Here is a 24,882-nt window from a genome sequence, read left to right on the forward strand (position 1 = left end):
TATATCATTCTCATTTTGAATTTGGAAAATATTAAATGTGATTTCTTTTATTTTTAAGTATGTTACATGTCATTCTAAGAGATGTAAAAAAAGTTGAAAATATATATCATGTTAAAAAAAACTAAAAAAAAATGGGGGAGGGGCAAAAAGTTGGGGGGAGGGAGCCCCCTTGGAATTTGGGGATAAGGGACCTTTGGGGGTTGAGGTCTCTTGTGCTTAGGATCGCTGGTGCTTATGATCCTTGACGGTTCATACTCACATACACCTTACTACTTGATTTGCAAGGATTTCTAAGGGTTGTTCTTAATTTCATCATTAAAATTCTTTTCTTGTCATCTACATCTCTCTTAGTATCAACTTTTTAGTATACTATAACGTTAGATCCTATTTTAAATTCACAACACTGTTCAAACACCACTTGTGTATTATACAGAACACATCGGAGAGGTAAAGCTAGGTCAACTCACAATGTCATTCTATCATCGTTAACTATTTTCATAGATTAATGTTGTTTCAAATTTATAGCAAATTGCCTGAGTTAACAAGCCCTTCGGGGTTACCTTAACTGCTAATCAGCTTAGCCCTTTTTCTCCATCTTCATACGGTCCAATTTGCAAATATCTAGCTCTGTTGTCCCCCCCTATTATTCAATTAATATCGGTCATACAGTCCAATTCGCGAATCCCTTACCTTTTTGCAAATAGAGTTTGTTTTTATACAAAATGATACAAAACTATATGCCAATCAATTAATTCTGAGTTTAGAATCCGATTTTTTAATTAGCAGCGACGCATTCCTAACAAACTACTCTCAAGGTAAGGCAATTTTCCAAAAAATAGGTGTTGCCTCAGAAACCAGTTATTGCATTACATTATCTCGTCGATAGTTTCAAAACGTATTTGAAAATTTCTAGTTTTTGGAAAAAAAAACAAAATAATAAAAAAAAAAAAAAAAACCTTATGATGAACGAAGTTTCTAAGACGTGTTTGATCACTTTGCTAGGAAAGGTACCAAGGGAACATAGGTGTGAGAGGATACTCACTCTCTTTGAAAAGGTGTAGAGGTCTGTGCAAATAGCAAGGTAATTCCTATAGCTTTATACAAAGTATAATGTACTACTCTACTTATATATATATATATATATATATATATATATATATATATATATATATATATATATATATATATATATATATATATATATATATATATATATATATATATATATATATATATATATATTACAAGAGAAACTCATGTTTACTCTCCATCACTGAATCTCCTAAACCTTTAGTCTATCTTTGCTTTAAAACTACAAAGAAGATCACTTTCATTTGCTGCAAGAACTTGATTCCATTCCAACTATAGGGCTGGTGTTGATCAGTTTTTTAAATCCAAAATTGCATCACTGATCTCCTGCCAAATTTAACCAACTCATCCAATGCTTACACTGCTTCCCGAAAACCTAATTTCTATCTTCCCAAAGCCTCCACGAAATTGCGTACTTCATCTTTTCGTAAAAAAAAAGAAAGTTACATCCCTTTTTCAAGTAAGTTATTGATTAAAACTTCAAAAATTGAGTTAAGCAAATTTATAGGCAGCAATACTGCTTAATTAGCCACTTTTTATGAAATTAATTAAATATATTTGACCATCCTACAAAGTGGTTATACTTAGTCCCACCTGGAAAGGCATTAGAACAGTCACACCTGGAAACGCATTATTTACTTTAAATGTACTTGAGAATTAAATACTACCATTTTAACCCTTGCCTAGGCTTCATCTTATGATATTTTGCCCGAAACACATTTTTGCATTTAGATGAAATGCGCTAGCACTGTTTACTAGTGCTGCAGCCAACCCAGTTTGCACAATGGCCGTACTTGTGGTAGTATGCTGTTGGTCTTAAAAAGCAGCAATTTACTCTAGCTCGGACTGAGGCCCTACATTCATTCTCAAAAGCTCTATTTGCCTAGCACAAATTTTCGAGATACATGAAAATTCAGTGTTCAATAGGGAATGGGTAAAGGTACACACTTGAAAGTATCTTTCAATGACCAAAATTTAGGCTGCAGATCCATCCCTGAAAGTTCAATTGGCTAACACTAGGATTTAAATAAATTGTTCTTTTCTAATCTTTCACCCATTAATAAGGTAATCTTAGTGACAAGACTATTTTTCTAAACTAGATACTGTAATAATAACAAAGGAGTAATATAATTCAGTTCCCTATCCAATATTTTTCAAAGCTTAATATATTCATTAAAGTGCCATTGCTAGTATCCCAGACAGATTAAATACCATGTTTCATACCTCTTAATTTTTTCCTCACTATCCCAGAAACTAAACCATCTACGAGCACAGATGTTTGTCAAATAATTGACTTTTTACCATAATCAACGTTTCACAGCATCCATAATTCCATTGCAATAAAAAAAGACAAAGAATCCATCAGTATGCCAAACAAACGAAGCATTAAAATCCTTATAATTCTGTGAACTTGGCGTGGAAAACCGGCATACAAGATTAGTAGTAACTACAAAAAGACAGTACATACCCTCTGTCTGAAATAGTGTCTGATAAATAGCTGGGCATACTCATTGTCTACCATCAATCTGTCTGTTTCCCTCTCTATCTCTCTAGTAACTACTAACCCTACTTGTTCATTGGAAATAGCAGGATCTCAGGCTATTCAGTGAGGTCACTTTCAAAAACTGACTAAGGCTATCCAGTAAAGTCTAAAGTTTCTTTATTCCAGTTGAGGTGACTGTCATTTCAAGTGCAGTCATTATTGTCTGACAAAGATGTTTGCTTGGTGGAAGATGTTTTCAAAGACTGTTAGCTGCTGTGAATGGAATTGTAACAAAAGAAGACCAAGTAGGAGGTAAAGGCTACAATTAAAGAGGTCAGCAGAAGCTTAACAATTTATGATGGTGCTGAAAAGTATAATCTACCAAAGAGCACATTTTGTGACTATAAGCAAAATATCATGAGTGTAAAAGAGGCCCCAAAAATTTCCCTGACAATAATATTTAGCCATGCCAGATTGATTGAATATTACAGGAACGGCTACAAGGTTTCTTGTTTCACTACTTAGTGTCTGGTAAAACTCCAGAGATTCATGCAAAGCTTGCTGATGTCAGTGATGTCAGTCAAAATGTATCATTTTTATTTTTTAGACCAGGGCCCTTTGTATAGAAAGAGTTGTCATAAAAACTTCAAAAAGGGCTCATTCAATTAGAAATTGAAAGGGCTAGTGCCCTCTTTAATAATCGAAAGGGATTGGAGGGCAGGTAGCCCCCCCCCCGACACCCATGATTAACCCAAACACATCCAATCATAATTTTGAAATAGTCATTTTGTTCAACAACTTAGTTGAAAAGTCCGAAAATTATGTCTTTGAGGATGGCAATCCCCCAGTGCCCTCAGGGCAAGGGTTTAAGTTATGCCCTGGGGGCATATAAGGTTTTATTTGAAATGTTGGTCATTTAAACTTCAAAAGGGGGCTCATTGGATTGTAATCAGAAGTTCTAGTGCCCTTTTTAAGAGTCAAAGTGATCAGAGAGCAGGTACCCCCCCCCCCCACAGGTCACATTTCCCGAAATGCATACAATAGAAATTTTGAGACAGCAATTTTATTATAAATAGTCAAAAATCATACAACAAGGCTTTTGGGGTTGATACAAACCACCAGAGACAGGGGGCAAGGGTTGTAAGTTATGCCCCAGGGGCATTTACAGTTTTTATGGAAGGGACGGTTGTATAAACTTTAGAGGTGACTCATTTGGTAGAAAATTTGAAGTTCTAGTTCCCTTTTAAGCGTCAAAAGTGATGAAGGCCAACTTACCCCCCCCCTCCCGCAACTACCCCGCTTTTCACCAAAAGCATCTGATTAAAACTGTGAGATAACCATTTTGATAGAAATAATCCAGAGAACAGGGATGTTCAACTGACCAAAAGGCAAGATGTACATACTACTACTGCTCTTAATACTGCTATTTCTACTACTACTACTAATACAACACTAACTCAGAGAATGAATCTCAGAGAATGCTAAAAGAGAAAGATCAATTGACCAAAAGGCAATATGTGCACATTGCTACTAATATTACTACCACTGTTACATTTACAAGATCTACTACTACTATTGCTTCAACTACTACTTCTATTGCAACTACTTATAAGGCTAAGCGTATTAAGATGAAAATTTCAAGAAGTATATGAAGTATATGACAGGTTATCGAAAAGATATATCGACAATGTCATAGCAATGGCCAATTGTATTAAGTTGAGTATTAATACTACTACTGTGACTACTATTACAACTATGCCTAAGGTTATTAAGGTGAAATTTCCAGGGGATTTTTAGGGAGGAAGGTAAACTGAATCACTACACGCCATCCGTATGCAAGTTCAGTTAGTCAGAACGTATTTTACCAACGGGCTAAAAACTCAGATTGGAGCCTGATTTAATCGATTACGTTCAGTTTGTTGTCTACTAGAACCGCCCACACGAGCAGTGGCGTAGTGGCTAAAAATTTTTGTACCAGTAGGCATCTGAATGTAATATTTTTATGGTCCAAAGAGAAATGCTTAATTACCATAAAGTTCTGAACACATTTAATATGCATTAAGTATGTTATGAGAAGACTGAAGGTTTAATTCTAACTGAATAAGTAAAATAGGTTTTAGACTTTTACAGTTAGGAAAGGAGGCAGTAACCATACTCTTCTTTGAATTGATTTTTGTTCATTTTCAGCTTGATTTGCATATTCAATTTAAGCTACTCTCGTTTTAAGGTTTACTTATTTATTTATATTAATACAACAAAATAATAAAAACAAAAGCAATACGAAACCAGAAGAATGGAACAACAAGAATAATGCAAGAAGAGATAATAAAACCAGAAACAACATTTTTAGAAAAGAAAACCAAAAACAATTACCCCCCCCCTCCCGCACAAAAAAAGCAAACCAAATGTATTTAAGCTACTCCAACCAAATCCAGGTATTAAGAGTCCAGCCTAATATAGGTTAGATTTTTATTACTTTTAGTTTTAATGACGAACAATTCCGATTTTCACCTTCTCCTCTTTACTTGACTAGTCGTAATCCCTTTTTTCTTATTGTTAGACGTTTATTCTTTTCGTTTTTTTTTATCGGCATTGAACATGCCACGTTTGGCGCGTATTTTTTTTATAAAAAAAATTAGCGCTTTTTTTCTTTGCTTGTCCTTTTTCGATGGCTGGCGTTAATCCCCTGGAAAATACCCCACAGAAAATAGCCCACCACGGATCTCCCACAGAAAATTCCACCCTCATGCAAAGAACTGGAACTCTCAATTTCTGATCCGTAGAGGAGGAGGAGAGTCCTCCTCCTCTACGGAATAAATTCTGCTCATTTTGGGGTTGAGTGTTATTCTTTACTTTCATAACAACAGCGTAGACAAGAAATATTCTCAGAATCGTAAGGGAGTAGATGTCAATTTCACTTTTTTATACGTCTTTTAAAGTTTCTTTTGGCCCACCCCCTAAAAACCTTTTCTGGAAAACACCCCTTTGCTGCCTTTTTGCTGGGAAACCTTTCCACCGAGAAGGGAATAACCGGCATGATTTTAAAAACAATCAGAAAATAATTTTTTTGTTCAAATAAAAGTGCGCTAAGAAAAATTTTGACCATAGATCATCCACAAGAAATTTTCTGGGTGGAATTTTCAGCTAGAATGGAATTGTCGTGGAGGATTTCAATTGAAAGTAAGGAGCAACATCAAAATGTAAACGGACAGAAATTATTACGTATATGAAAGGGGTTGTCCCCTCCTCAAGACCTTGCTCTCTTCGCTAAAGTTTTGACTTTTTGTCCTAATTCCTTAAGAGCAACTCCTGAAACACAATGGCCGTTTAATAAGAATAATAAGCTTTTTTTAAAATTTCCCATTACCTGCTATGAAAGAGTGTTGGAGGGTACAGAGTCGGGAGAGGGGATGGTGCCTGAAACCACCTAGACGGAGCCGGATTTTCCGGCATAATCTAATTAACTATCAGAAATAAAAATAAAAAAAATTAACAAGTTTTTTTAAACTTAAAGTACTGAACAACATTGAAATAAGGCAAAAATTAGTCCATATATGAGTGAGGCTAAACCCTCTTAAATACCTTGCTCAATAAACTAACGTCTCTATTGCTTTGACAAAGCTTTTTATCCTGAGCAAACGGCCCTAATGTTTACGAAGTCTTTCTTAAAGAATTGGGGAAAAAGCCAAACATTCGCGCCAAGACAGAGGGGCTTAAGAGGGAGAAGCCCCCTCATAAGTTGAAAATTTTTGTTTATTTAAAGTTTTAATGTAGGTCCTTAATTTTAGTTGAAAAACCTTTTTTTTCTATTTAATTTCACAGGGTTATTGTATTGAAATAAATGACACATCATCAACACTGAATTCTGATCAGTGGACAATTCTTCTAGGCTTGGTCTGTTTTGGTGGGCATTTTCTGACTGAAAAATTTCTTCCTAGCTAATTTATCTACTATGGTTTGCCTCCCCGTAGTAGAATAATATTTGTAGGCATGAATATATAATGAGTCGGAGGTAATAGACTTGAGACCTTGTTGATAGAAGAGCATCGCAAAGCGATTAAAACCATTTTGTGACAAAGAATACGCCCACGATTGCGCAGAGCCTCCATTCACACTTGAAGTCCCAGGAACTTCTTGCTGTCCTGTTCTAAGCCGGCTTAAGCGCTTCGGTGCAGATTTGTTGGTCCCTGCCCTGCATTGGTATCAGGAATCATTGCTTTTCCTGAAGCCAAAATAATTTCAATGATTTAAATAACATGAAAATAGGAACTTGGAATGCTTTGACGTTAAAAAATAACTCGTATCGACATTTTGACTGACGAATTGAGATGACTCCAACTGGATTTATTAGGAGATTCAGAAACTCATAGCCCAGGGGTAGGAAGCATGACATTATGTGATACAGAATTTGTTTACTCAGACAGGAAGGATGGGGTACACAGGGAGTAGGGCTCATGATGAATAAGGAAGCTGTTAAGTCTTGTTTAGGCTGGGAAGGTATTAATAATATGAATACTAATCGCTCATTTATGACTAAAAAGTTCAGGGTATCAGTTATAGTAGTACATGCCCCTGTACAGCCAACTGACGGAGATACTAGTGACTCAGATGAATTTTAATTACAGTTACAGAAGCAAATAGACAGGATCCCAAGTAGAAATGTGGTGTTTTTATTAGGAGATTTTAACAATTAGGTTGGTAGAAATAGGGATAGATGGTATCCTAGCCTAGGTGAATTTAATATAGGAAAAGAAAACAGCAATGGTGACAGACTGTTGCAATTTTGTAGGTATAACAATCTAGTTATAATAAATACAGTGTTTGGTTCTAAAATGGCCCATAAGTTAAGTTGGTATTCACGTGATGGTAAGACAGCAAACCTTATTAATTGTGTTATTGTAAACCGAAGACTGGCAGGATCAATACAAGATACTAGGTCATATAGGAGTGCTGTTATTGATGTTAAAAGTAAATATCACCATCCGGTAGTGTCTATTGTTAATTTAAAGTTGAAATTTCGGAAAAGAAACTACCAACCGGGAAGTTATGATGTTAGCAGACTCCAGGATAAGAATTGGAGAGAAACTTTTCAGGAACATTTGAAGGGACTTAAAAGAATTATCTGAGTGATAGATCATATGAAAACAAAAGGAATGTAAAAAAAAGTGGAGAAAGCATTAAAATATGAACTAAGGAGATGTGAAGTGAAGGCCATGGATAAAATTGCCAAGGATTTGAAAGATGCAGCTATATGGCATATTAGTAAAGTATTTTACTGGCGTGTTAATAAATTGAGAGAGAGTAGTCCATCTGGACCTGTCCCAGTTAAAGATAAGAACGGGGGCACAATTAGCGATGAGGAAAGAGTTAAAGAGAGATGAGCAGAACATTTTCAGAACGTGCTAAACCGAGATAGAGTTGCAGGAAAAGATATAGAGGAAAAAGAAAAAGTTTTTGATACCTTGGATACAAAGGAAGATTCGTTTTGTGAAGAAGAATTAGCAACAGTACTAAAAGGATTAAACAATAATAAGGCTCCAGGGGCTGATATTGTGATAAATGAGTTTCTTAAATATGTCGGCTCTGAGGTTAGAAATAAGTTACTGAAAATTATGTATACGATTTTTGAAAAAGGGGAAGTACCTAGCGATTTTAGGAAAATCTTAATTAAACAACTGTATAAGGAAGGAGATAAGAGTGAGTGTGGTAATTATCGAGGAAATAGTCTGGTCTCTGTAGGTGGCAAATTACTTAGAAATAAGATACTTTTAGACTGAGAGATGCTGCAGACGAAGTTTTAAGAGAAGAAAAGTGCGGTTTTAGAAAAGGTAGAAGAAGTGTCGACCAAAATTTTCTCTCTTAGGTTAATAATTGAGAAGTGCCTGAGTTATCAAACACCTTTAGTCCTCAGTTTTATAGATTATGAGCAAGTATTCGATTATGTTGTTGGAAGAAACTAATTAGAGGTTTTATCCTTGCATGGTATCCCCCTTTGTATGGATTATTTCGATGGACATGTCTTAAAAAGAAAAGGAAAGGCAATGGGAGACCAAGGAATCAAATGGGGAGGATAAAAAATCCTCGATTTAGATTATGCTGATGATTTAAGGATCCTAAGTCAAAATGTGAGCAATATGAATGAACTTGAGGTATTGCGAGTTCAGGGTGCTAGAACAGGTTTGAAAATTAACGTTAAGAAGACTAAGACTAGGAATAAGTGAAGGTGAAAAGGTGACGCTGGGTAACGAAAAGATTCATCAGATGGACAGCTTCACTAACCTTGGTAGCATTATTAGTAAAGACGGTGGGAGCAGTGAAGATGTAAAAAGTAGAATAGCCATGGCTCAGGGTGTTTTTTCACAGTTAAAATTTTTTGTAAGAATAGGAAGATAAATATGCAAACCGAGATAGAATATTGGAAGCTACAGTGATGACAGTGGTCATTTATGGCTCGGACGCATGGACGCTCCGTAAAGCGAATGAAGATTTGCTAGACGTTTTCCAGAGAAATTGCCTATGGATTGTTTTGGGTACCCAGCTGACTGATCGTATTTCAAACAATAGGCTGTACGCAAAGTGTGGCTCAATCCTGCTTTCTAGGGCTATAATGAGAGAAAGGTTGAGATGGCTAGGGCAAGTTCTGCGGATGAAGGATGACAGATTGCTGAGGATGGTCCCTTTTGGCCAGCCGTCTCGGGCTAAACGGAAAGCCGGTGGTCCGGTTGGGGTTGGGGTGAGAGTATTTCATAAAGAAAATTTAAAGGAAATGCAAGCTTTCTGGGATGGTATACAGAGGGAGGCTTTGAATAGATTGGAATGGAGGAGGAGCCTGCCTAGCTGTGTTGGCTTCAGACTGTTTGGTGCTGCAATGAGTTGTTAGCAGTAGTAGTAGTAGCGTTGAATATTATAAATATTTTAATACAAATACTAAATTATTGAAAACATCAGTGCTGGCCCGGAAGTATTGCAGTTTCTGCCAATTTTTCATGTGGAAACATTCCGGCGGAATTATTGGGGGCTATTTTCCACGTGTTTTGATTTCTGGGAAATAATTTCCACGGAAGGGGGCATTTCTGGAGTGATCAAGAAACCATTTAGAGATTAAAGCCTTATTCAAATGAAAGAATACCAAGGAGAATTTTTCAGGCTGAATCGTCTGCAAGCAATTTTACACGGAGGAGGGATTCTCAGCAAGGATAGAATTGTCTGGATGAAATTTGACTGGGGAAACGTTTACTTTACGTTGGATGAAATTTTACCAAAGTAGATTTCCGTGTGGGGGAGGATTGCCCCCTCCGTATATGAAGGGTGTCCCCCTCTTTAATACATTGCTCTTTACGCTAAGGTTTGACGGTTGGTCACAATTTTTTAAGAACATTTACTGAAAAACGGGGTCTTTTTAATTAAAATAGGAAGCTTTTTTAAAAGTGCTAACAGCTTTAGCGTAAAGAGTAAGGTAATGAGGAGGGGGCAACCCTTCATATAAGGAATAAGTCTTCCAAAATTTCTACGTAAAGTAAAGTAATTTCTACGTAAAAAAAACCTAAAGTAATGATTTTGTATCCCAATCCTTAACGAACAAAAAGTGAAACTTAAGGTTCGTTAAATTAGAATAAGAGAGCTTTTTGAACATTCTAAATAACGCGTAAAGAACGAGGTATTGTGGAGGCATTATCCTCCCCATTTCGTAATAACTTCTGTTCGTTTAAGTTTTAATTTTGATCCTTACTTTCAGTTGGTAAAACCTGCTTTTTTTGTTTAATCACTCAAGGGCACAAACAATTCTCAGAGGGAAAACATTGAAATGTCGCTGATTTCACGCTTTGGATGCGTGAGCTAGTTACCTATATGCAGTTAGATTGCCTCTGCATCGCCTTTGTCAATGTAGCGTTAATCAGCTATGCAAGGGTGGCATGTGACGCAAATTATGCAAATAAGATACAAAATTTTTTGGGGTGCTGACCATAACTGAGTTGTTAAAAGGGCAAATCAGCAGTATCTTAGGAACATTTTAGCCTGTGAAATTAAAACTTTCAAGGCTTGATGTGGGGGATGTTCAACTAACCAAAAGACAATATTTGCATCATAATATTACCGCTTCTACTCCTACAACTATCAATTCTACTGCTACTATAACTCCTGGTGCAACTACTACTGCTACCAAAGCTGAGGGTAATAAGGAAGAAATTTCGGGCAATATTGAAACTGTACTGAAGTAAATCGAAACAGAGTCTTCAACCAGAGTTCAACCTGTTAACACCTATTTGGTTTATGCCTTTCTGCATTAGACTCAGTTAATTCAGTGACATAGTTGATTAACTGTAACCTTACTTCCGGATTTTGCCACCAGCCATCAGGTGAATTGAACTTTATAACCCTTTATATTAACCAACCAAATGACTAAAGAACAACCAATTCAGTGACAAAGTTGATTAACTGTGACCTAACTTCCGGATTTTGTCGCCAGCCATCAGGTGAATTGAACTTTTTAACCCTTTATATTAATCAACCAAATGACTAAAGGACTTCAAGAGAGTGTGTCCTGAGTGTAGATTAAGGGCAACAATCAATTGCCTGGTATGTAGTACACGCAACTCTTCCATTCATGAGCAATGTGCGGGGATAGAACGTTCCCAGTGGAATAAGAACTGGTTATGTTTGGATTGTTCCTCGAAACAAAACATCACCAAAAATCTAGAATTTGCCACCCCTAATTCTTTGAAAGCTAATGATACCCCACGACGCCGATTGTCAGGAATAAATTCTTCAAAAGCTTGCGATACCCCACGACGCCGATTGTCAGAAATAAATTCTTCCTTAAAAGAAATTTTAGATGATATCAGGTCGTCCCCCCTTGCCCCGACTTGCCAAAGGGATGGTAAAGCTTTCATTGCAGCCTAAAGTGAGTGTCAGACTACTCCCCTACCAGTATTAACCAGTTTTGCCAGTTGCCAGACTGATTTTCTGCTAGAAACTAAAGATGCCAGTACCCAGACGGATTTTGAATCTAATTGTGAACCTTCTACTGATGCCTCCTGCCAGACTGAAAATTTTCTTTGTGGCAATTGTGATTCCAGCCCCCAATGTGACCCTTCCCTCCCCTTGCTCTTAGTGCTGAAAAAAAAAACTCGAGTTCATTACCAACGAAATTTCTACTTTCATTGATCTTAGGGGGAATATAATTAAGAACACACTTAAGCCTGTGAATACAAATAAAAAAAAAACGCCAATTTGAAACCAACTGCAATTCAATCCACAAGCAACACATGAATATTAATGAAGCAACTGTCAACTTAAATATGAATTTAATAGGTCACCTAGTTCCAGAGGTCAGTGACAACTTAAATGAGAACTCAATCAATATTCCAGATCCAGAGGTCAGTGACAATTTAAGTGTGAACTCAGCCAATATTCCAGTTCCAGGGGTCAGTGACAACTTGAGATTTATTAGTAAATTGGTTCCTGAAGCCAAATCAGGGAAGAATTCTATTGCCTGCCGTTTTCACTTGGCCAACAAGTGTATAAAAAAGAGTGATTTTACCTTTGTTCACCCCTGTATGTCTTTTTTAACTACTGGTCACTGTAACGACAATTATTGCTCCCATTCTAAACCCTGCCATAAATTTCAAAGTGGCCTTTGTTTCGAGACTATGTGCATGTTATTACATTTGAAAAACAGGGATTACTGTGCTATAGCCAGGTGCAGTAAAATTTTTAATAGTAAGATAGTTACAAGTACTCAATCAACCCAAAAGTGGAGCCCCCTTCATTCAATTAGTAAAATTAGCTCACCAGCGCATACTCTTCCTTTTTTATCCCAAATCCACCCTGCTCACTGAAAAAACTTCCACCTTTACCACCCAGAAAAACAACTCCATATTCCCAGCAAAATCCCTTCCCTCTTAACACTCCAGTTAACCCCTCCCAAGTTGAACCCCCAGAAAATACCACCGTCTAATTTCCCTCCCACATTTTCCCGCCTCCGACCCATGCGTTTAATCCCTCATGCCCACCCTACCAGGGTGACTCAGGTCTGAGACCTTTTGCATTGAATAATTGTCTTGTATTAAATCCTAATTGTTCGCACTTCCCGACAACTGAAAACAAGTCGCACCTTCCTCATCATGCTTCGTCTGTATCCTCGCCCTCCCCTTCACCTCCAAATCCCCAAGATAAATCCTTCTCGTACACTACTTCTCCGCTGCATCATAATATTAAATTGAAACCCCACCCAGGTAATTCTCAAACACACAAAGTATCCCTGTCGAAATTCCCCAATCGGTTTGTTTTTCCCAAACTTTTAGTTACTAATGCTGAAAGCCTTAATTTTGAAAAGCTTACTGAAGTCGAGGTGCTTTCAGAATCAAATCTAATCGATATTATAGCTATTACGGAAGTACAGTCCAACGACCCAGGGTCCCTACGCCTGACAAATTATTCAGACTTTATTAAACTCCGTTCTTTAGACCACCCACTTGGAAAAAAAGGTGGCGGTGTTTTGTTCTTTACTAAGAGTAACCTTTACCCAAAGGTTATTCGAGTCCCTAGTTTATCCGAGTACGATGAAATCCTCTGACTATGTATTAGACCAAAAGTTCTCCCTGGTCCATTAAATATTATTGAAATAGCTGTTTTCTATTACTCCCCAAATCAAAATATCGAGTCGAAACGTAAATTCATACAGCAATTGCAGACCAGTGCTGATTTTGTTAATTCTAAATACCCCACTGCTGGTCTATTTTTAGTTGGTGATGCAAACAACCTTAAAATGTATTCTTTTTGCTCCCCAATTAAATTTAAGAAGATTGTTAAAATACCAACGACTCGGGGAAATACCTCTCTTGATGTTATTTTAACTAATATGTATAATTTTTACAACCCTCCCTCACCTCTGCCTCCATTAGGTGGGAGTTATCATCTTTCGATTCTTTTATCCCCCTCCTCAAATTTTAAGCATTCTTTCTCAATAACTTATGGCAGTTATTACCCTCTTCAAAATTATGTTCTTCTTTCTTTTGGTATGTGGCTGAATACTGAAGATTGGTCCGATGTTTATAGTTTAAAAAATACTGATGAGAAAATGGCTTTGTTCCACAAAAAGCTAATTGACAAATATCAAATTTGCTTCCCATAAAAAAAAATTAAAAATTGCTCCAGTGACAAACCCTTCATTAACCTAACTATAAAAACACTAATTGGAACAAAATTGAAGCTTTTCAAAAATGGTAAACCAGATGAAGCCAATAAACTAAGAAAATCAATTAAAAGAGAAATTCGCAAATTGGCACTATCCTACTACAAAAATAAGGTCAAAGTATTGTTTACTAATAAACTAAAAAACTGGTATTCTGAGGTTAAAAAGCTGTGTGGCAGGAGGCTTGAACAGCTTAACTTCAATCTACCCGAGTCCCCTGATATTACTGCCAATAATCTCAATAAATTCCTTGCTTCCATTGTCAAGAGTCTTCCACCACTGTCCGACCAATTACCATCAGGAGCCCTTTCCCCTTCTTTACCCACTGTTTCTCCATCTGAGATAGAAAGAAGAATTCAAAAACTAAGAAAGACAAGTATTTGTCCTTTGGATATCCCCTTTCCTCTTATTAGTGCCTTCAGTGATTTCTTGTCTAAGCCCTTGTCTTTCCTATTTAACAAGATTACCAAGTCTGGGCAAATTCCTACAATTTGGAAACAGGGTTTCATAACCACTTTGAAAAAGAAAAATGGAAAGCCTGGTTTTGAAGGCATCTGTCCTATTACTCTTACTCCTATTTTCTCGAAACTTTACGAAGGATTACTTGCAGATTGGCTAAAGGAAAAAATCCTACCTCTTACTGACTTGAAACAATTTGGGAGCCTAAAATCCACCTCTACTTCCCATTACCTCATTTCTCTTATTGATCACATTGGAAAAATCCTTGAAAAGCCTAATTCCTGGCTAAATTTAATTTCCATCAACCTTCAGAAAGCATTCGACCTTGTTAACCACAATATTTTCAATGAGAAACTTGTCAACGAGTTCAATATTGATCCTTTACTGGTGAAATTAGTTGCCTCCTTCTTAACAAATAGATCGCAAGTTGTCAAATACCAAAACCATTATTCAAATCCTCTCCCTGTCCACAACGGCATACCCCAAGGTACTCTCCTAGATCTCCTCCTTTTTTCAGTTATGATCAACAGCCTCGCAAAGGAATTTCCTGACCAATGGAAATTTGTTGATGACCTAACGGTTGTTGAAACTTGCTTCAGAAATTTAATAAGTGACCCTATGAGTATCCTCAATGAAATTGGAGACGAGGCCTTAGACATGACAGTAAACCCCTCTAAGTCCATGATAATGTCCATTTGTTTCCTCAAATCCTCGCCATACTTTCTTAATCCTATCCCTCCTGAAATTTCTGTTTCCTCATTTAAACTACTTGGCGTCACAATTTCTTCAAATTTAATTGGGATACCCATGTTAATGACATCATCCATAGAGCTAATGTGTCCATCGCCCTCCTTAAGCTCCTAAATAAATTCAGCGTCCCCCCTTCCCACTCCCTAAGAATTGACACGTCTTTTGTCCGCCCGCATCTAGAATATGCTTGTCCAGTTTGGCACCCTGGTATCTCTCGCGAAGAATCGGAAAAAATCGAATCAATTCAAAAAAGGGCCTTGTGAATAATTTTCAACGAAGGCAAGGTGCCATACTCTCTGCTCCTAAAAAAGGCTACTCTGAAAACCTTGGAGCAATGGAGGGCTTCATTGTGCCTCCGTTTTGCAAAAAAATGCCATAACAAACCCTCGGGCAGCAAGTATTTTCCCCAAACGTCACTCCCCATCCAGATTACGGCCGCCTCGAGCTGTTTCTGAGCCCATCCCTGCTTTGTTCCCCATTTGCTGCGTTACTTCCAGATACGAAAGAACTTTTATCTGCTTCATTACAGTAAAAATGAATAAAATGTCTCAATAGTTTCTTTTTTTCCCCCTCTTTTTTGTTTATTAGCTGATGGTACTGCCCAGGTTCTTGCACTCTTTGGCTTGCCCCCCCCCCCTTTCTTGACCAGTTTTTATTGTTTTTAACTCTTTTATTGATTTACTGTAGTTTAATTGTTGACACTTTCTTAGTATCCCTTTTAATTTAAATGCATTTATGCCTCGCTTTAAGTTTAGTTTGACCAGTTTTTAATGCATTTATGTCTCGCTCTAAGTTTAGTTTGACCAATTTTTTTTTTTTTTATTTTGTAATTGACTTTTTACAGTTTTAATTATTGACTTTTAAATTATGTTCATTATGGTTTTCTCTATTTCGTTGTTGTTCTTTGCATTTTTAGTGTAACCATTTATATTGTCGACTCCAAAGTCCGAATTCGGCCCTTTGTGGGCTTGTGATAGCGATTTTTTTTAAAATAAATATCTCATCTCATCTCAAACACACTACAGGAATGTCCACATAGGTTGTCAAATACACTGTACTGAGCTAAATCAAAACACACTACTGGTATGTCCACATAGGGTGTCAGTATTTTATCAGAATACAAATGGTGCCCATGAAAAACTAGAAATTATTGAAAATTAGTATAATACTTATGATATTGTATCTCTTGCTGAGCACCTTTTGAGTGAAAATAATGTGTCATAAATAGAGCATTCACCTAATTCTCAGTTCTTTTTAGGCCAGTAAACATTACAACTGGCAGACCTTCAGGTGGTTTAGCTATTACAACAAATAAAAAGTTTGTTAAACTGAAAGTAAGGAGCGACATTAAAACTTAAAACGAACAGAAATTATTCCGTATATGAAAGGGACTTTCCCCTCCTCAGCGCCTCGCTATTTACGCTAAAGTTTTTCATTGTTTAAAAAAAATAGAGTCGTGAGAAAGTCAAACTTTAGCGTAAAGAGCGAGGCCTTGAGGAGGGGACAGCCCCTTTCATATAAGGAATAATTTCTGTTCGTTTTAAGTTTTAATGTTGCTCCTTACTTTCAGTTTAAAAAACTTGTTTTTTTTTATTTAAATTCTGATTGTTTTTTAAACAAAATTTGCATATTATTTTTACTTTTATTTGGTTAAATGGCTTTCTCGAAACTTTTTAATTTTATTTACGAACGTTTTTATTAGTAATAAATATACGTAACTTACGAATTAACTTACGTATCGAACATCTATATTCATATATTTTTAATACGTATATTAGGGGGTTCGCCCCCTAGTCAATACCTTGCTCTTTAAGCTAAAGTTTGAATTTTGTTCCAATTCTTTAAAAACGACCCCTTAATCACAAAGGCCAAATAATTAAAACAAAATTTGCATATTAATTTTACTTTTATTTAGTTAAATGGCTTTCTCAAAACTTGTTTAATTTTATTTATGAACGTTTTTATTAGTAATAAATATATGTAACTTACAAATTAACTTACATAACGAACTTCTATGTTCATATATTTTTATTACGTATATTAGGGGGCTTTCCCCCTAGTCAATACCACACTCTTTAAGCTAAAATTAGAATTTTTTTCCAATTCTTTAAAAATAACCCTTAATAACAAAGGCCGTTACTTAGAATACATAGTTCTTATAAGTACTAAAAAATCTTTAGCGTAAAGAGCGAGGTATTGACTAGGGGGTTAACCCAATCATACACGTAATATTTTCTGTTCATTTTTAGTTTTGATGTTACTCCCTATTTTCAGTTGGAAAACTTGTTTTTTTTTATATTTAATTTCTTATCTTTTTTTAAATAATGCTGGGAAATCCGGCGCCCCCTTCATAGCAATGTCCCTTTCCCCATGAAAACTTCCTTCATGGAAAGATCCTCCAACATAACCCCTGACCCACCCACTCCCCTACTACCAGAAAAAAATCCGCCCTGAAAATGTATGTATACTTCCTAATAACCAATACTATATGTTAACATTGGGTAAAGTTCATAACTTTCAGCCCTCCCCCTGGGGACTTCGGGGGATTAAGTCATCCTAAAGGACATAGTTCTCATATTTTCAACCATACTGAACAAAATGGCTATCTCAAAATTTTGATCAGGTGACTTTGGGAAAAAAATGAGCATGGGAAGGGGCCTAGTTGCCCTCCATTTTTTTGTCACTTAAAAAGGGCACTAGAACTTTTAATTTCCGCTCCAATGAGTCCTCCCACAATATTCTAGGACCACTGGGTTAATACAATCACCCCTGGGGAAAAAAAACAAATAAACACGCATCCGTGATCTTTCTTCTGGCAAAAAATACAAAATTCCACATTTTGTAGATAGGAGCTTGAAACCTCTACAGTAGGGTTCTCTGATACGCTGAATATGATGGTGTGATTTTCATTAAGGTTCTATAAATTTTAGGGGGTCTTTCCCCCTTTTTTTGAAAATCAGCCAAATTTTCTCAGGCGCGTAACTTTTGATGGGTTGAACTAAACTTGATGAAAGTTATATATTTGAAATCAGCATTGAAATTTGATTCTTTTGATGTATCTATTGGTATCAAAAACCCATTTTCTAGAGTTTCAGTTACCATTGAGCTGGGTCACTCCTTACTTACAGTTCGTTACCACAAACTGTTTGATTCAAGTGACATTTATATTGCTGTTGAGCTATGATGTTTTGTTTTATTGTGTATTTATATTCCGACTAATTACCGTACCCATACTTCTGATAAGAAGTTTGGATCAGCTTTTGTGTCACTATAAAAAATTCTCCATAAAATTCAAGCTACCAACAGATGGCTTGTCATCTGCAGTGATTTCGAGACGAATCTGAATGACCCTTCACTGCAAATATTACACAATGTTTCTGCCGTCACTTTTGCTTGGCATGTCTGTCCTACCTAAATCTACTTATGTTCATAACTTTGGATCAGCCTCAAACCTTGATTTTGTCCTGTATGATAATCCAGAACTTCAATCTACCATTCTTAACATTTCAGATGACTTCCCATCAAGCAGCCATCTACACCTCCAGTTCAACATTTACATATCCCCTTTGCAAAATAAAACCAGACCCTGTTGGTTTACAAAAGTATCATCAGATCACATAGATATAGCTTCCTTTAAGTACACACTTGATTCTTTGCTGATGAAAATTAAAATCCCTTTCTGCATTCTTGCCTATTGAACGTATGTGATCCACCTAGACCTTGTTTGTATACCATCTTTGGAGACGCATGCATATAACGACACTACTGTATTGCCAGTATTAACAAGTCGGGCACTGATAAGGACACAGAAACATTATTGGAAAGAGGACGACAAACTTTAGTGTAAAGAGCAAGGTGTTGAGGAGGGGGCAGCCCCTTTCATATACAGAATAATTTCTGTTTGTTTTAAGTTTTAATGTTGTTCCTTACTTTCAGTTAAAAAAACTAGTTTTTTTTATTTAATTTTTGAATATTTTTGAATTAATAATAATATATTGTGAAAACAGGCTTGCGCCTCTATCTACAAAAATTTAAATAATCAAATGCTTTATCACTATAATGATTGTCAATCTTGTTCTTAAATGCATTGACTGAATCTGAGTTGACAATGTCTGATGGTAGTGCATTCCCCTTGGAGACAATGTGGTTGCTGAATGCCTATCTATCAACATCTCTTCTGAAACGTTCTTCAGTTAGCTTAAACTCGTGACCTCTCTGGTTATTATTCTTGAATGTTATTATCTCTTCTGGAGGGATGTTGTCGTAGTATCCGTTGCATATTTTGTATACTTCAATAAGATCTCCTCTTAAAAATTGGTATGAGAGGCTTGGGAGCGACAGTTTTTTCAAATGGTCTTGGTATGATAAGTCTCTAAGTGACAGAACAAATTTAGTAGCCCTCCTTTGGATATTTTCTATTGCATTGCTGTCTTTTTCAAAAAATGGTCTGGTTGTTGTATGACCGTATTCAATTATTGGTCTCACTAATGATTTGAAGAGTATAGAAAACAGTGTTGAGTCAGTAAGAGAGAAATTTCTTTGAATAATTCCGAAGACTTGTGATGACTTAGAGATGATTGACTCGTAGTGCTTGGTGAAAGTCATGTCACTCCCAAGTCTTGCGCTTCTTCTTGTATAGGTATCTGTTGTCCTTCAAAGCAGTAGTGCTGAGAAATATGTTTTGGGCCTAGCTGAATGTGACAACTTTTTTCTGTATTCACTTCCATGCTCCATTTTTTCATCCATTCTGCTATTTTGTTCAAGTCTTGCTGCAGTATTTCTGTATCTTCAAGGCTTGTTATTGCGCAAAAGATTTTTGTGTCATTTGCATAAAGCAGTATATCTGAATCTATGTTATTTGGGAGATCATTTATGTAAATATTGAATAGTAAAGGCCCCAGAACACTACCTTGATCTACTCCACTTGTTACTTTTGTCTCATTGCTGCTAAGATATCCCTTCAGTCTCATTTGCTGAGATCTTCCTTTCAGAAAGTTGAGAACCCACTTTAGGATAGTATCGCCAACACCGATAGACTGTAGTTTTTGAAGAAGTTGACTTTGTGAGACATTATCAATTCTGAGATCTAAGTATAAAATATCTACCTGCATCCCACTATCCATATATTTTCTCCAGGCATTTGTAGTGACAAGTAGCTGGCTTTCTGCTGATCTTTTCTCGAGAAATCCAAACTGTGCGGGTGAAATGAGGCTTCTTTTGAGTAGGTACTGTAATATATTATCATGGAGTAAAGATTCTAGCATTTTGCATGTGATACAGGTTAAACTGATAGGTCTGTAATTACTTGGATCTGATTTGCTTTCTTTTTTGAAGAGGGGTATCACTGTTGCTTGCTTCCATGTATCAGACAGGTTCCCTGTTTGTAGCGACTTGACAAAAATGTAGTGCAATGGTGCTGCAATCTCTTGTGCCAGGTCTTTGAGCACTCTAGGATGTAGGCCATCAGGACCTTCTGATTTGTAAGGGTTTAGATTTTTTAGTTTTTTCTAGACCATTTGTATTGTCAGTTCTATTTCTTAAAATTTGCCTACGACTAGGGGCTGACATTCCTCTTGACTTTCATCTTTGTCCCTCTCTGTTGTGAAAACTGCTGATTTAGTAGGTTGGCTTTAGCTATTGGGTCACTGATTGTTATATTTGTTGCTGAGTTTCTAAGATTGGGAATAACCGGCTGTTCTTTTCTTTTTAAGTTCACAAAGTTCCAAAATGCCTTGGGGTTGATCTTTGAGTTTTCGGCTACTTTCCTCTCCTTTTCGCTTGCTTCTTGTCTAGTGGCTTTCCTGACATGGTTGGCAATTCTGCGATAATTTCTATGATTACTTTTGGTATCACTCTGCTCGAGCGTCTCCCAGGCTTGCTGCTTGGTTTTTATTAGGTCAAGGATCTCTTGTTTTAGAGGCGGTTGTTTAAATATTTTGACTATTGGTACATACTTCTTTGTGAGGTCTATGATTACGGATGCAAACTTTCTGTACATGCCATCTACTAGATCTGTGTTATTTAGTATTTCAGTCCAGTTAAAAACTTCTAGCTCTGTTTGCATGGTATTGTAATCACCTTTTGAATACATCCACCTCTCTTTTTTTCTCATAATTTTGCAACTTATAATCACCTCTAAGTAAATTGTAGCATGGTCTGATTTTCCAACAGGAGGACCTATAGTAAGTTCTTTTATTAGTTCTGTATTACTGCATAGGACTAGGTCCAGTAGTGTTGGCTTGTCGCTTCCTTGGATTCTTGTTGGTTTTTCAATAAGCTGTTCTAGGTAATTATTGTTCACTATCTTCAGAAATTCCCTCTATGAGGGTGACCCGCTATGCTCTAGGAAATGTGAAAGGTCCCCATCTATGTTAGGGTAATTGAAATCTCCAATGATAAGAGTTGGCTCTGTTAATCTTTGACATATGGCGTGAATATCTTTAAAGAGTACTTGATCATTCCCGGCTCTGCTATTTGGACTTCTATATACTACAGCCAAATTTAGAGTTGCTTGGTTTGATATCTGAAGCCAAATAATTTCCTGTCCATTTGTCATTGATGATACTTTCTGGACTGATAAATTGTCTAAGACGTAGCAAATAATTCCCCAACCTTCTTCTTGATCTATGTTCAAGGCGTGGCTTTTGTAGCCATTGATGGGCAACTCTTGTAAAGTTGGGATATATTGACAGTGTTTAGGCTTAGCTTCGACCACTGCTGCTATGTCTGGGTTCTTTGCTGCAATTTCTACTTTTAATTCTGATAATTTGTTTGGTAGTGAATCAGCATTTAAATATAGTATCTTTAGTGTTTTTACTTTAGTAGCTTTTCTTCAAAAATCTTGTCAAAACTAAAATAAACCTGTATAATTCAAGCATCCACAGAAGCAGATCAGGGGTAGGCTATTGTTTATCTTAATGGATTATTCACATAGCTAAGAAAGAAACTTGTCTCTTCAGTAAAGATTGCATCCTGAATCCAAATTTAACATTCATTTGCATCAGAAATGAACTTAACCCCACCTCTATATTTACTAATTCATGGTATATATTTGCACACTAGGAGGGGGGGGGGGGGAAAAGCTTGTTTCCAATGCAAAAGAATGTTAAATCTATATTCATCATGCAATTCTGACTGTAGAAGTAAGTTTGTTTCTTAGCTATCTGAACAATCCATTAATATGAACATTATCCCAGATCAGTTGTCTTTAGTATATATTTTCTAGTAAAATTCTACTTTAGCTACTCTTGGCTATCTTGGAAAGGGGTTAGGTTTGAAAATGAAACTTTCAGGGATGTGTCTAAAGGCTAAAGTATAGGTAAAGTTCTACAAAATTATATTATTGAGTTAGGAATAAAGTCACCATTTGATGCCTTTTTTTATGCTTATTATTAATAAAATAACAATTTCTATCACAATTTAATTACACTCCCCCTCCGTCGTGCGGAAACACCTACCCTACCCCGGACTGCGCAGATATAGGGGGGGGGGGGCTGTAATTCATTTGCAATAGAAATGCTTATTATATTCTTAATCAGCATAAAAAAAGGCATTGAATGGTGTATTCACTTTTGTCCTAACTCAATAATATGATTTCATAGAACTGTACCAAAGTATATCCTGGGAAGGTATTTTGAAGTATCTACCTCCAATACTTCTCCCTCTAGAGGGTCTGAAATTTGCCTACATAACATGTCTCTACCTATTGAATTTTGACAAAACAACATAGGCTATTACTTTAATTATCAGTTATTGGTTTCTTTTTCTTTGGCTTTAGTTCTGAAAATGCAATTCCTGTTATTTGAGTAGAATTTTAAGCCATATCAATGATTTTTTTTTCAAAATTTAGGAAACATATTTGTAAAACCTTATAAATTGGGATTGAGCAAAGTTGTGAAGATGAAAACAGTTTTGTTGCACTTCAGTTAAGCAGAAGATCTATTTTGCAAGGTTTCACTTTTATAACACAGATCTTTAAAGGTCATCAAAGGTCTGGGCCATCTAGAGGGAGAAGGAGTGGAGGTGGGTACTTCAAAACACCTTCCCAGGACATACTTTAGCCTGTAGACTTATTCCTGAAAGTTTCATTTTCCTAACCTAACCCCTTTCTAATATAGCCAAAAGTTCCTAAAGTGGAATTTTACCCAAGATTGTAAATTTTTGATAGCCTACTACTTGTTTGAAGAGGAACTTGACAGGGTGCATCTGACAAAACTGACAATTTTTGGGAAAAATCGTACCACATCTGGAATGAATTGAGAAACAAAAAAGTATCAGCCCACATCTCCATTATAGACTAAATTAGAATGGCTTAAACAGGCTAGCTCTAGGAGAAAAGGTAAAATTTTCCATCAAGCTGAAATGTAGCTTCTGATAATCTCTTTCTTACGATGGCATAGCAGACACACCTAGAGGTTGATTTGAATATTAATTATTTTTCTGTTTATTTTACCTTTATTTTTTGTAGGTTTAGTTGAACAATTAAATAAATCAAATTTTTCTTCTTTTCTTTCTCAGGATGCTGCGCGACACAAAAATTGCGCGTTTTCAAAATATTCATTTATAAATATCTAGATGTCACACATGCGGGATAATCCTTTTAGCGTTTTACCGACATAATGGAAATCTAATCTATTACTACAACTACAAACAATTCATTGTAAAACGATGCTGTCTGATGCAAACACAGTTGTAGAAGCTTCTCCTCCTTCCCAACCTAAACAAAATTTCATTCTTTACCCCCTCCCAAGGTGTTCCAATTTTCTTTAAGTCCTTTCTTATGACCTTTTCAAATCCTTTTGAAATCGACCACCATTTTATTTTGACTCAGATTGATAGGCGAAAAGCAAAATCTTCGATAATCTATTATCGATAAAACATGTCTAATCATCATAACATTATTTTAACTATAGCCATAGACAGTGCGATAAAAACACAATTTTGTATAAATTGTACTTGAATTGAATTTATCAAGTATTTTGGGCAATCGGTTGCATCAAGACTGGGCTGGGTAATTGTAGACAGAGAAAAGCCAAGACAGATAGTCCAAGTAATTGAGAGGCAAATGTTTAAATGGCTGGGGCACGGGTAAATGGCAGCAGTATGAATGACTCTCTTATTGGACACATACTTGTCAGGTTAGTTTTTGGAAAGGCATGCCTGCCTAGAGCCTTGAGCCTAGAAGACCCTGTTGAGGGGGAACATGTTCCGGCACGCTAGGTTGACGTGACATATCTCTAAATTAGAGATATGTCTCTAAATTAGAGATATGTCACGAAATTAGAGATATGTCTCTAATGTAAAAAAGCGTTAGCTAAGGTGTAGGTATATGCTTGGAATACCTTTATAAGCACTAATAAGCAATCCTATGATGTTCTGGGGTGTCTGAGAGGCCCCCTGCCTAGAGTCTTAGGCATGCTGATCAAGAATTCAAAAAAGAGGCAAACAAGGCAGACCCGCCTATGGTCTTAAGAAGGTTATACCTATTGTATGAAATGTACCTATTTCAGCGCCATGAACTTGCAAAACATCTAAAAGTTCATTCATTTTTCTCACACTTTCATCCAGGATGCTTAAATCTATCAGCCTATTCTAAGTCCAGGAGAGTTTCAGTTCCGCATTCGATTCCATATTTGATTCCCTTAAAACATAATCTATTAAAATGATCCATATGTATGGCGATAGAACGCAACCCTTGTTAATTCTGATTTGACACGAGACCTGCTACTAACCTCATTTCCTGCCTTAACCGCAGCAATGTTGTTCTCGTTTGTAGCACTAATCACTTTAATTTGTTTGTCTGGTATACCATACAAGAATAAGACCTTCACTAAAGCTCTTCAGCTAAATCAAACGTTTGCTTATAATCTATAAAACCTATAGCTAAAGGTTTTTGATAACTCAGGCA

General features: G+C 36.3%; 1 protein-coding gene across 1 annotated transcript in view; it reads right to left on the reverse strand.

The window, feature by feature from the left end:
- Positions 1-23,493, reverse strand: part of emb (exportin-1 emb) — a 55,570-nt gene extending 32,077 nt beyond the window's left edge. The window contains exon 1 of the mRNA XM_089095429.1: positions 23,428-23,493. The gene's annotated coding sequence lies outside the window, so the exon portion shown is untranslated. The remainder of the gene's footprint in view (positions 1-23,427) is intronic.
- Between the last annotated feature and the right edge of the window lie 1,389 nt (positions 23,494-24,882).

This window comes from Artemia sp. Qi Xiang Cuo, chromosome 10 (genome assembly GCF_049724085.1).
Source record: "Artemia sp. Qi Xiang Cuo chromosome 10, ASM4972408v1, whole genome shotgun sequence".
Taxonomy (NCBI): Eukaryota; Metazoa; Arthropoda; class Branchiopoda; order Anostraca; family Artemiidae; genus Artemia; species Artemia sp. Qi Xiang Cuo.